The sequence below is a fragment of the Arachis hypogaea genome, chromosome 4, assembly GCF_003086295.3.
Source record: "Arachis hypogaea cultivar Tifrunner chromosome 4, arahy.Tifrunner.gnm2.J5K5, whole genome shotgun sequence".
In the NCBI taxonomy this organism is placed as follows: Eukaryota; Viridiplantae; Streptophyta; class Magnoliopsida; order Fabales; family Fabaceae; genus Arachis; species Arachis hypogaea.
In genome coordinates, this window is record NC_092039.1 from 22,219,279 (window position 1) to 22,230,226 (window position 10,948).

The window sequence follows — 10,948 nt, forward strand, 5'->3', positions numbered from 1 at the left end:
ATAGTAATTGCATTAATACTCGAGGTACAGCAGAGCTCCACACCTTAATCTATGGTGTGTAGAAACTCCACCGTTGAAAATACATAAGAACAAGGTCTAGGCATGGCCGTGAGGCCAGCCTCATGATCTAAGATAGCATAAGACTACTCAAAGATAGCTACCAAGATGAAAATACAATAGCTAAAGGTCCTATTTATAGAGAACTAGTAGCTTAGGATTTACAAAAATGAGTAAATGACGTAAAAATCCACTTCCGGTCCCACATGGTGTATGCTTGGGCTGAGCATTGAAGCTTTCATGTGTAGATACTTTTCTTGGAGTTAAACGCCAGCTTTTGTGCCAGTTTGGGCGTTTAACTCCCACTTCTGTGCCAGTTTCGGCGTTTAACGCCGGGCAGTCTTGAGCTGATTTGGAATGCCGGTTTGGGCCATCAAATCTCGGGCAAAGTGTGAACTATTATATATTGCTGGAAAGCCCAGAATGTCTACTTTTCAACGCAATTGAGAGCGCGCCAATTGGGCTTCTGTAGCTCTAGAAAATTAACTTCGAGTGCAGGGAGGTCAGAATCCAACAGCCTCTAAATCAGATTTTTGCTCAGGTCCCTCAATTTCAGCCAGAAAATGCCTGAAATCACAAAAAAACACACAAACTCATAGTAAAGTCCAGAAAAGTGAATTTTAAATAAAAACTAATAAAAATATAATAAAAACTAACTAAAACATACTAAAAATATACTAAAATCAATGCCAAAAAGCGTATAAATTATCCGCTCATCACAACACCAAACTTAAATTGTTGCTTGTCCCCAAGCAACTGAAAATCAAATAATATGAAAAGAAGAGAATATGCAATGAATTCTAAAAACATCTATGAAGATCAGGATTAATTAGATGAGCGGGGCTTTTAGCTTTTTGCTTCTGAACAGCTTTGGCATCTCACTCTATCCTTTGAAATTCAGAATGATTGGCTTCTATAGGAACTCAGAATCCAGATAGTGTTATTGATTCTCCTAGTTAAGTATGATGATTCTTGAACACAGCTACTTTATGAGTCTTGGCCGTGGCCCAAAGCACTCTGTCTTTCAGTATTACCACCGGATACATACATGCCACAGACACATAATTGGGTGAACCTTTTCAGATTGTGACTCAGCTTTGCTAGAGTCCCCAATTAGAGGTGTCCAGGGTTCTTAAGCACACTCTTCTTGCCTTGGATCACAACTTCATTATTTTTTTCTTTTTTTTTTTCTTTTTCCTCCCTTTTTTTCATTTTTTTTGTATTCACTGCTTTTTCTTGCTTCAAGAATCATTTTTATGATTTTTCAGATCCTCAGTAACATGTCTCCTTTTTCATCATTCTTTCAAGAGCCAACATTCATGAACAACAAATTCAAAAGACATATGCACTGTTCAAGCATACATTCAGAAACCAAAAGTATTGCCACCACATCAAAATAATTAATCTGTTATAAAATTTAAAATTCATGCAATTCTTCTCTTTTTCAATTAAGAACATTTTTCATTTAAGAAAGGTGATGGATTCATAGGACATTCATAACTTTAAGGCATAGACACTAAGACACTAATGATCATAAGACACAAATATAAATAAACATAAGCATGAAAATTTGAAAACAGAAAAATAAAGAACAAGGAAATTAAAGAACGGGTCCACCTTAGTGATGGCGGCTTGTTCTTCCTCTTGAAGATCTTATGGAGTGCTTGAGCTCCTCAATATCTCTTCCTTGCCTTTGTTGCTCCTCTCTCATGATTCTTTGATCTTCTCTAATTTCATGGAGGATAATGAAATGTTCTTGGTGCTCCACCCTTAGTTGTCCCATGTTGGAACTCAATTCTCCTAGGGAGGTGTTGATTTGCTCCCAATAGTTTTGTGGAGGAAAGTGCATCCCTTGAGGTATCTCAGAGATTTCATGATGAGTGGGATCTCTTGTTTACTCCATCCTTTTCTTAGTGGTATCCATGAGGACTTGGTCCAACCCTTTGATCAAAGTTGACCCTTTTTGAGTTTGAAAGGGACCTTGGGGATCACCTTCTTCTTGGCCACAACTTCATAGAAGTGGTCTTGATGCACCCTTGAGATGAATCTCTCCATCTCCCATGACTCGGAGGTGGAAGCTTTTGCCTTCCCTTTCCTCTTTCTAGAGGTTTCTCCGGCCTTAGGTGCCATAAATGGTTATGGAAAAACAAAAAGCAATGCTTTTACCACACCAAACTTAGAAGGTTTGCTCGTCCTCGAGCAAAAGAAGAAAGAAAAGAGTAGAAGAAGAAGAAAATAGAGGAGATGGAGGTGGCTTTATTTTTTGGCCAAGGGGGAGAAGTAGTATGTAGGTTGTGTGAAAATGAAGGAGTGAAGATGGGTTTATATAGGAGTGGAGAGGGGGTGTATGGTTCGGCCATTATGAGTGGGTTTGGGAAGGAAAGTGGTTTGAATTTGAATGGTGAGGTAGGTGGAGTTTTATGAAGGATGGATGTGAGTGGTGAAGAGAATGGTAGGATTTGATAGGTGAGGGGTTTTGGGGAAGAGGTGTTGAGGTGATTGGTGAAGGGGTGAAGAAGAGAGAGAGTGGTGGGGTAGGTGGGGATCCTGTGGGGTCCACAGATCCTGAGGTGTCAAGGATAATTCATCCCTGCACCAAGTGGCGAGCAGAAATGCTCTTTCTGCCAATCCTGGCGTTAAACGCCGGGCTGGTGCCCATTTCTGGCGTTTAACGCCAGCTTGTTGCCCATTCCTGGCGTTAAACGCCAGTCTGGTGCCCCTTTCTGGCGTTAAACGCCCAGAATGGTGCCAGACTGGGCGTTAAACGCCCATTTGCTGCCCTTACTGGCGTTTAAACGCCAGCAAGGTTTTCCTCCAGGGTGTGCTATTTTTCTTTTTGTTTTTCATTTTGTTTTTGCTTTTTCAATTGATTTTATGACTTCCCATGATCATCAACCTATAGAAAACATAAAATAACAAAGGAAAATAGATAAATATAACATTGGGTTGCCTCCCAACAAGTGCTTCTTTAATGTCAGTAGCTTGACAGTGGGCTCTCATGGAGCCTCACAGATACTCAGAGCAATGTTGGAACCTCCCAACACCAAACTTAGAGTTTGAATGTGGGGGTTCAACACCAAACTTAGAAGTTGGTTGTGGCCTCCCAACACCAAACTTAGAGTTTGACTGTGGGGGCTCTGTTTGACTCTGTTTTGAGAGAAGCTCTTCATGCTTCCTCTCCATGGTAAAAGAGGGATATCCTTGAGCCTTAAATACAAAGGATTCTTCATTCACTTGAATGATCAATTCTCCTCTGTCCACATCAATCACAGCCTTTGCTGTGGCTAGGAAGGGTCTGCCAAGGATGATGGATTCATCCATGCACTTCCCAGTCTCTAGGACTATGAAATCAGCAGGGATGTAATGGTCTTCAATCTTTACCAGAACATCCTCTACAAGTCCATAAGCTTGTTTTCTTGAATTGTTTGCCATCTCTAGTGAGATTCTTGCAGCTTGTACCTCAAAAATCCCTAGCTTCTCCATTACAGAGAGAGGCATGAGGTTTATGCTTGACCCTAGGTCACACAGAGCCTTCTTAAAGGTCATGGTGCCTATGGTACAAGGTATTGAAAACTTCCCAGGGTCCTGTCTCTTTTGAGGTAATCTCTGCCTAGTCAAGTCATCCAGTTCTTTGGTGAGCCAAGGGGGTTCATCCTCCCAAGTCTCATTACCAAATAACTTGTCATTTAGCTTCATGATTGCTCCAAGGTATTTAGCAACTTGCTCTTCAGTGACATCTTCATCCTCTTCAGAGGAAGAATACTCATCAGAGCTCATGAATGGCAGAAGTAAATCCAATGGAATCTCTATGGTCTCATTATGAGCCTCATATTCCCATAGTTCCACATTAGGGAACTCATTGGAGGCCAGTGGACGTCCATTGAGGTCTTCCTCAGTGGCGATCACTGCCTCTTCCTCCTCTCCAAGTTCGGTCATGTGGGTCATGTTAATGGCCTTGCATTCTCCTTTTGGATTCTCTTCCGTATTGCTTGGAAGAGACTAGGAGGGAGTTCAGTAATTTTCTTGCTCAGCTGTCCCACTTGTGCCTCCAAATTCCTAATGGAGGACCTTGTTTCAATCATGAAACTTTGAGTGGTTTTGATTATATCAGAGACCATGGTTGCCAAGTCAGAGTGGCTCTGCTTAGAATTCGCTGTCTGTTGCTGAGAAGATGATGGAAAAGGCTTGCCATTGCTAAACCTGTTTCTTCCATCATTATTGTTGTTGAAACCTTGTTGAGGTCTCTGTTGATCCTTCCATGAGAGATTTGGATGATTTCTCCATGAAGGATTATAGGTGTTTCCATAGGGTTCTCCCATGTAATTCACCTCTTCCATTGAAGGGTTCTCAGGATTATAAGCTTTTTCTTCAGATGAAGCGTCCTTAGTACTGCTTGGTGCAGCTTGCATTCTAGACAGACTTTGAGAAATCATATTGACTTGCTGAGTCAATATTTTGTTCTGAGCCAGTATGGCATTCGAAGTATCAATCTCAATAACTCTTTTCTTCTTATTTGTCCCATTGTTCACAGGATTCCTTTCAGAAGTGTACATGAATTGGTTATTTGCAACCATTTCATTGAGCTCTTGAGCTTCTGCAGGCGTCTTCTTCAGATGAAAAGATCCTCCAGCAGAGTTATCCAATGACCTTTTGGACAGTTCAAACAGACCATCATAGAAGATACCTATGATGCTCCATTCAGAAAGCATGTCAGAGGGACATTTTCTGATCAATTGTTTGTATCTTTCCCAAGCTTCATAGAGGGATTCACCTTCCTTCTGTCTGAAGGTTTGGACTTCCACTCTAAGCTTACTCAATTTTTGAGGTGGAAAGAACTTTGCAAAGAAGGCATTGACTAGCTTTTCCCAAGAGTTCAGGCTTTCTTTAGGTTGTGAGTCCAACCATATCCTAGCTCTGTCTCTTACAGCAAAAGGGAATAGCATAAGTCTGTAGACCTCAGGGTCAACCCCATTAGTCTTGACAGTGTCCCAGATTTGCAAGAACTTAGCTAAAAACTGATGAGGATCTTCCAATGGAAGTCCATGGAACTTGAAATTCTGTTGCATTAGAGAAACTAATTGAGGCTTAAGCTCAAAGTTGTTTTCTCCAATGGCAGGGATAGAGATGCTTCTCCCATAGAAGTCGGGAGTAGGTGCAGTAAAGTCACCTAGCACCTTCCTTGCATTGTTGGCATTGTTGTTATTTTTGGCTGCCATGTCTTCTTCTTGTTTGAAGATTTCTGTTAGGTTCTCTACAGAGAGTTGTGCCTTAGCTTCTCTTAACTTTCGCTTCAAGGTCCTTTTAGGTTCAGGGTCAGCCTCAACAAGAATGCTTTTGTCTTTGTTCCTACTCATATGAAAGAGAAGAGAACAAGAAAATATGGAATTCTCTTTGTCACAGTATAGAGATTCCTTGAGGTGTCAGAGGAAAAGAAAAATAGAAGGAAGAGGTAGAAGAATTTTGAACTTATCAGGAGAGATAGAGTTCGAATTGTGCATTGAGGAGGAGTGTTAGTCCAAAAATAGAAGGATGTGAGAAGAGGGGAAGAAATTTTCGAAAATCAAAGTGAATTAATTAAAAGAAATTTTGAAAAAAGGTAATTGATTTTCGAAAACTAAGATTGGAAAAAAAATAAAGTGATTTTTGAAAAAGATTTTGAAATTAGAAATCAAAAAGATATGATTGAAAACTATTTTGAAAAAGATGTGATTAAGAAGATATGATTAAAAAGATATAGTTTTAAAAAGATATGATTAAGAAGATATGATTTGAAAAATAATTTAAAAAGATTTGATTTTGAAAATTAATGACTTGGCTAACAAGAAAGATATGATTCAGACATTAAACATTTCTCAACAGAAAAGGCAACATACTTGAAATGTTTGAATCAAATCATTAATTGTTAGCAAGTAATTTTTGAAAAATGGAAAGAAATTGATTTTGAAAATATATGATTGAAAAGATATGATTTGAAAAAGATTTGATTTTGAAAAAAAAAATATGGAAACTTGAAAAAAATTTGAATTAAAAACAAAATCTTCCCTCTTGTGCCATCCTGGCGTTAAACGCCCAGAATGGTATACATTCTGGCGTTTAACGCCCAAAACTCACCCCTTTTGGGCGTTAAACGCCCAGCCAGGCACCCTGGCTGGCGTTTAAACACCAGTTTTCCTTCCTCACTGGGTGTTTTGAACGCCCAGCTTTTTCTGTGTAATTCCTCTGCTGTATGTTCTGAATCTTCAATTCTCTGTATTATTGACTTGAAAATACACAAATAAAATTTTTTTTTGAATTTTTAATGATGAGGAATAATCAAAATGCAACTAAAATCAAATAAACAATGCATGCAAGACACCAAACTTAGAAGTTTGTATACTATTGACACTAACAAATTGAGAATGCATATGAGAAACAACAAAACACACAAGACAAGAGAATTTAAAGATCAAAACAAGGAAATCATCAAGAACAACTTGAAGATCAATGAAGAACATAATGCATGTAATTTTTGAAAATTAGAAGACTAAAAACATGCAATGGATACCAAACTTAAAATTAGACACTAGACTCAAACAAGAAACATAAAATTATTTTTTTGGTTTTAAGATTTTGTAATTTTTTTGAATTTTTTCGAAAATTAAGTGAAAAAGGAAAATAAGGATATCAAAATTCTTAATGAGAATTCCAGAAATCATGCAATGTTAGTCTAAAGCTTTAGTCTAAAGAAATTAGACATGGCTAGCCAAGCTTCAGCAGGACATTGCATTCAAGAGCTAAATTGATGAGAATCAATCAGCTTTGATGATGATAAGAACATCACCTTGAAACACTAGAATTCATTCTTAAGAACTCTGAAGAAAAATACCTAAGCTAAGCAACAAGATGAACCGTCAGTTGTCCAAACTCAAACAATCCCCGGCAACGGCGCCAAAAACTTGGTACATAGAATCATGATCTCACACACTTTCTTCATAACTCCGCGTAGCTGACCAGCAAGTGCACTGGGTCGTCCAACTAATACCTTACGTGAGTAAGGGTCGATCCCACGGAGATTGTTGGCTTGAAGCAAGCTATGGTCATCTTGTAAATCTCAGTCAGACAGATTCAAATGGTTTTGGGATTTTGATAACTAAAAGATAAATAAGACATAAAATAAGATAGAAATACTTATGTAATTCATTGGTGGGAATTTCAGATAAGCGTATGGAGATGCTTTGTTCCTTCTGAATCTCTGCTTTTCTACTGCCTTCATCCAGTCATGCGTACTCCCTTCCATGGAAAGCTGTATGTTGGGGGATCATCGTTGTCAATGGCTACCATCCGTCCTCTCAATGAAAATGGTCCGACTACGGGTTACGTAGGGCTAATCATCTGTCGATTCTCGATCGTGTCGGAATAAGATCCAATGATCCTTTTACGCACTGTCACTGCGTCCAACATTCATGAGTTTGAAGTGCGTCATAGTCATCCCATCCCAGATCCTACTCGGAATACCACAGACAAGGTTTAGACTTTCCGGATCTCAAGAATGCTGCTAATTGATTCTAGCTTATACCACGAAGACTCTGATCGCACAGAATGGAAGGCTCTGTTGTCAGGAGAGGCAACCATGCGTCATGAACCAGGAGGCCAAGAGATACACACTCAAGCTCTCATAGATAGAACGGAAGTGGTTGTTAGGCACGCGTTCATAAGGGAGGATGATGAGAGTGTCACGGATCATCACACCCATCAGGTTGAAGTACGAGTGAATATCTTAGAACAAGAATAAGCATGAATTGAATAGAAGAACAAGTACTTTACATTAATTCATGATGAACAGCAGAGCTCCACACCTTAATCTATGATGTGTAGAAACTCCACCGTTGAAAATACATAAGAACAAGGTCTAGACATGGCCGAATGGCCATGCCTCCCAAATAACATGAAACAATCGAAAAAGGGTTCAAAGACCTGATCCCAAGATCAAAGATGATCAAAAGATGAAAATACAATAGTAAAAGGTTCTATTTATAGTGAACTAGTAACCTAGGGTTTATAAAAATAAGTAAATGATGCAGAAATCCACTTCCGGGGCCCACTTGGTATGTGATTGGGCTGAGCATTGAAGCTTTCACGTGCATAGGCTTTTCTTGGAGTTAAACGCCAACTCTGGTGTTAGTTTGGGCGTTTAACTCCAGCTTTTATGCCAGTTCTGGCATTTAATGCCAGAAAAGGGTCTCTAACCGGCGTTTTAACGCCAATTTGGGCCATCAAATCTCGGGCAAAGTATGGACTATTATATATTGCTGGAAAGTCCAAGATGTCTACTTTCAAATGCAATTGAGAGTGCGCCAATTGGGCTTCTGCAGCTCCAGAAAATCTATTTCGAGTACAGGGAGGTCAGAATCCAACAACATCTGCAGTCCTTTTTCAGCCTCTGAATCAGATTTTTGCTCAGGTCCCTCAATTTCAGCTAGAAAATATCTGAAATCACAGAAAAATACACAAACTCATAGTAAAGTCCAGAAATGTGATTTTTTCATAAAAACTAATAATTATATACTAAAAACTAACTAAATCATACTAAAAACTACCTAAACACAATGCCAAAAAGCGTATAAATTATCCGCTCATCACTCCTTCAAATCACTATATATCTGTGCAATTATCTATAGTTTCACCATCCAGACCTTTCTATACGAAGGTTTGAAGTGATAGATGTTGAGTTAAGAAATTAACTAATATAATTAATAATGACAAATATTTGATTATTAGGCTAATTACCCAATTAGTTTTGATTATTTTGATTAAGTGATGCAGGCCAAAAATAAGTGAAGTAGCAGCCCAATGTCAAACAAAAGAAATTTGCTGGTGGGCTGAATAGTAAGTAAAAATAAACCAAGCCCAAGTCATCCATCTCAAGCAAAATTCTTTAAGAAGCAAAGGCAAGAAACCAACGGGCTGAACTTGAATAGAACCCGATCCAAGTCTAATTTGATTTCAGCAATTCCCTCCATCTTGCTTCCAAAGCAACATTCTTTTTCTCTATCTCAGTCATATCACAGAAGCAAGAGAAAGTGCTTAGTTCCTAAGCTATTCAAAGAAGAGGAAAGAAGAGAAGGTTAGGCAAGAAAGGCTGAGGTCAAATCAACACGTTCAAACCAAATCCAGCTTAGGTAAAGGTTAAAGGTAACCCATTTCCTTATACATGTATCACACTTTCTTCTCTTCTTCTTCAACACTCTGCCACTCTATTTTGGGTGATATGGAAAAGAGGATTTATGTTCTTTACTGTTGTGCATCAACGGTTGAAAATATGTCTTGGGGACCAAGTTATATTTCAATGGTCAAGATCTGGGTTTACCATTGAAGAAATCCCTTTCTGCTAATACTGTGGCTTTCAGTCAAGATAGAGAAGTCAGAAGCAAAGTTCATATTTTGAGGATTACTGGAAAAAAGTGATCAGCTGGGTTGGTGAAGCTCAAGGCTCAAGAAGTTGACCTAGGAAGAGCAACCAAGTAACATACAAGGAGATAAAAGAAGCTTGCTATTCATTCAGAAGGCAAAGAGAGAAAACCAGAGTTTTGGTGAGTCGTGTTTTGTGAAGAGTTCCCTGAAGAAGTTCTTCTACTTGGATAATGCTTTCTTTCAAAGAAGCATTCGGCCAATACTGAAGAGCTAAATCAGAGGCTTGCAAATCTGGTTTATCACATAGCTAAGAGGCTGTTGATGAAGTTAATCTCCATCATGTTTTACAGATTGTAATTTACTTTTCAATGTTTATCTTTCTGTAATTTCTTGATTGAAAAGGCATAGTGAGATAGCTCAAGTAAAAGCCATGAGTGAAAAAAGGCTAAGTGATACACTTGAGAGAAAAGCCTAGAGTTATTTCATATTTCTTTAGGTTGATTAATTGTCTTGTATCATGTACCTGTTAGGTATCCCTTTCTTAGTTGGGTTAGCACTAAGAGTGAATAGTTAGGTATTAGCATAGCCAATGTCAAGTTAGGTTAGAACTTGAGTGTGAAAGGATTGGGTCAATCCTGTGAAATTGGTGTATATAATACTTTTAACAATTGTGGAAATTCCTCTAGTGTTGTGGAGGAGACTGGACGTAGGTTTCATAGCATAAGGCAACTGAACCAGGATACATGCTGGTGTTAGCTTCTCTCTTCTCTGTTTTGTTCTATTTTTTGATATTCATGAGACAAAAATAAATTGTCTCATAAATTTCTGCTACTGAGTACAAACAGAATCAGAATTGAAAGTTTGTTTTAAAGGGTCGTTTCAGTAATCTAAAAGGAAGGCATAGATTCAACCCCCTTCTCTAAGCCTACCATAACCTTCAATTATTATCAGGAGCTAAGGTCTCAAGAATTAAGCTTAACCGCTTGGAACAAAGATCCAACTGTGAACAACTTGGGCACAACCACAGTTGCCTACACCCTCACTGAAGGCCAGTCAAACAACTGGCCACCTTTCTTTAACGGGAAGAACTATGCCTACTAGAAAGAGAGGATAAGGATCTTCATCCAATCCATTGACTACAACATATGGAAGATTGTTGTGAACGGTCCCAAGATCCCAACAAAAATATGTGCTGATGGAGTGGTGACTCCAAAAGAAGAAGCTGAATGGAATGAAGAGGATAAGAAGAAGATGGAGCTGAATGCTAAAGGAATCAACCTTTTTCATTGTGCTATCAGCTTTGAAGAGTACCTGAAGGTGTCTAGATGTAAAACAGCCAAAGAAATCTGAGAAAAACTCCAAGTTACACAAGAAGGCACTAAACAAGTCAAAGAAATGAGGATTGATATGCTGCAAAAAAAAGTACGAGATGTTTAACATGAAGGATGGAGAAAGCATTGATGAAGCATTTGAGAGATTCTAAATCATAATCAACAACCTT

General features: G+C 38.6%; 1 non-coding gene across 1 annotated transcript; it reads left to right on the forward strand.

The window, feature by feature from the left end:
• The first annotated feature begins 4,760 nt into the window (after positions 1 to 4,760).
• LOC112798436 (small nucleolar RNA R71) lies at positions 4,761 to 4,868 on the forward strand. Its single transcript, XR_003200047.1, has one exon. It is a non-coding gene; the product is annotated as a small nucleolar RNA R71 (small nucleolar RNA).
• The last annotated feature ends 6,080 nt before the right edge of the window (positions 4,869 to 10,948 follow it).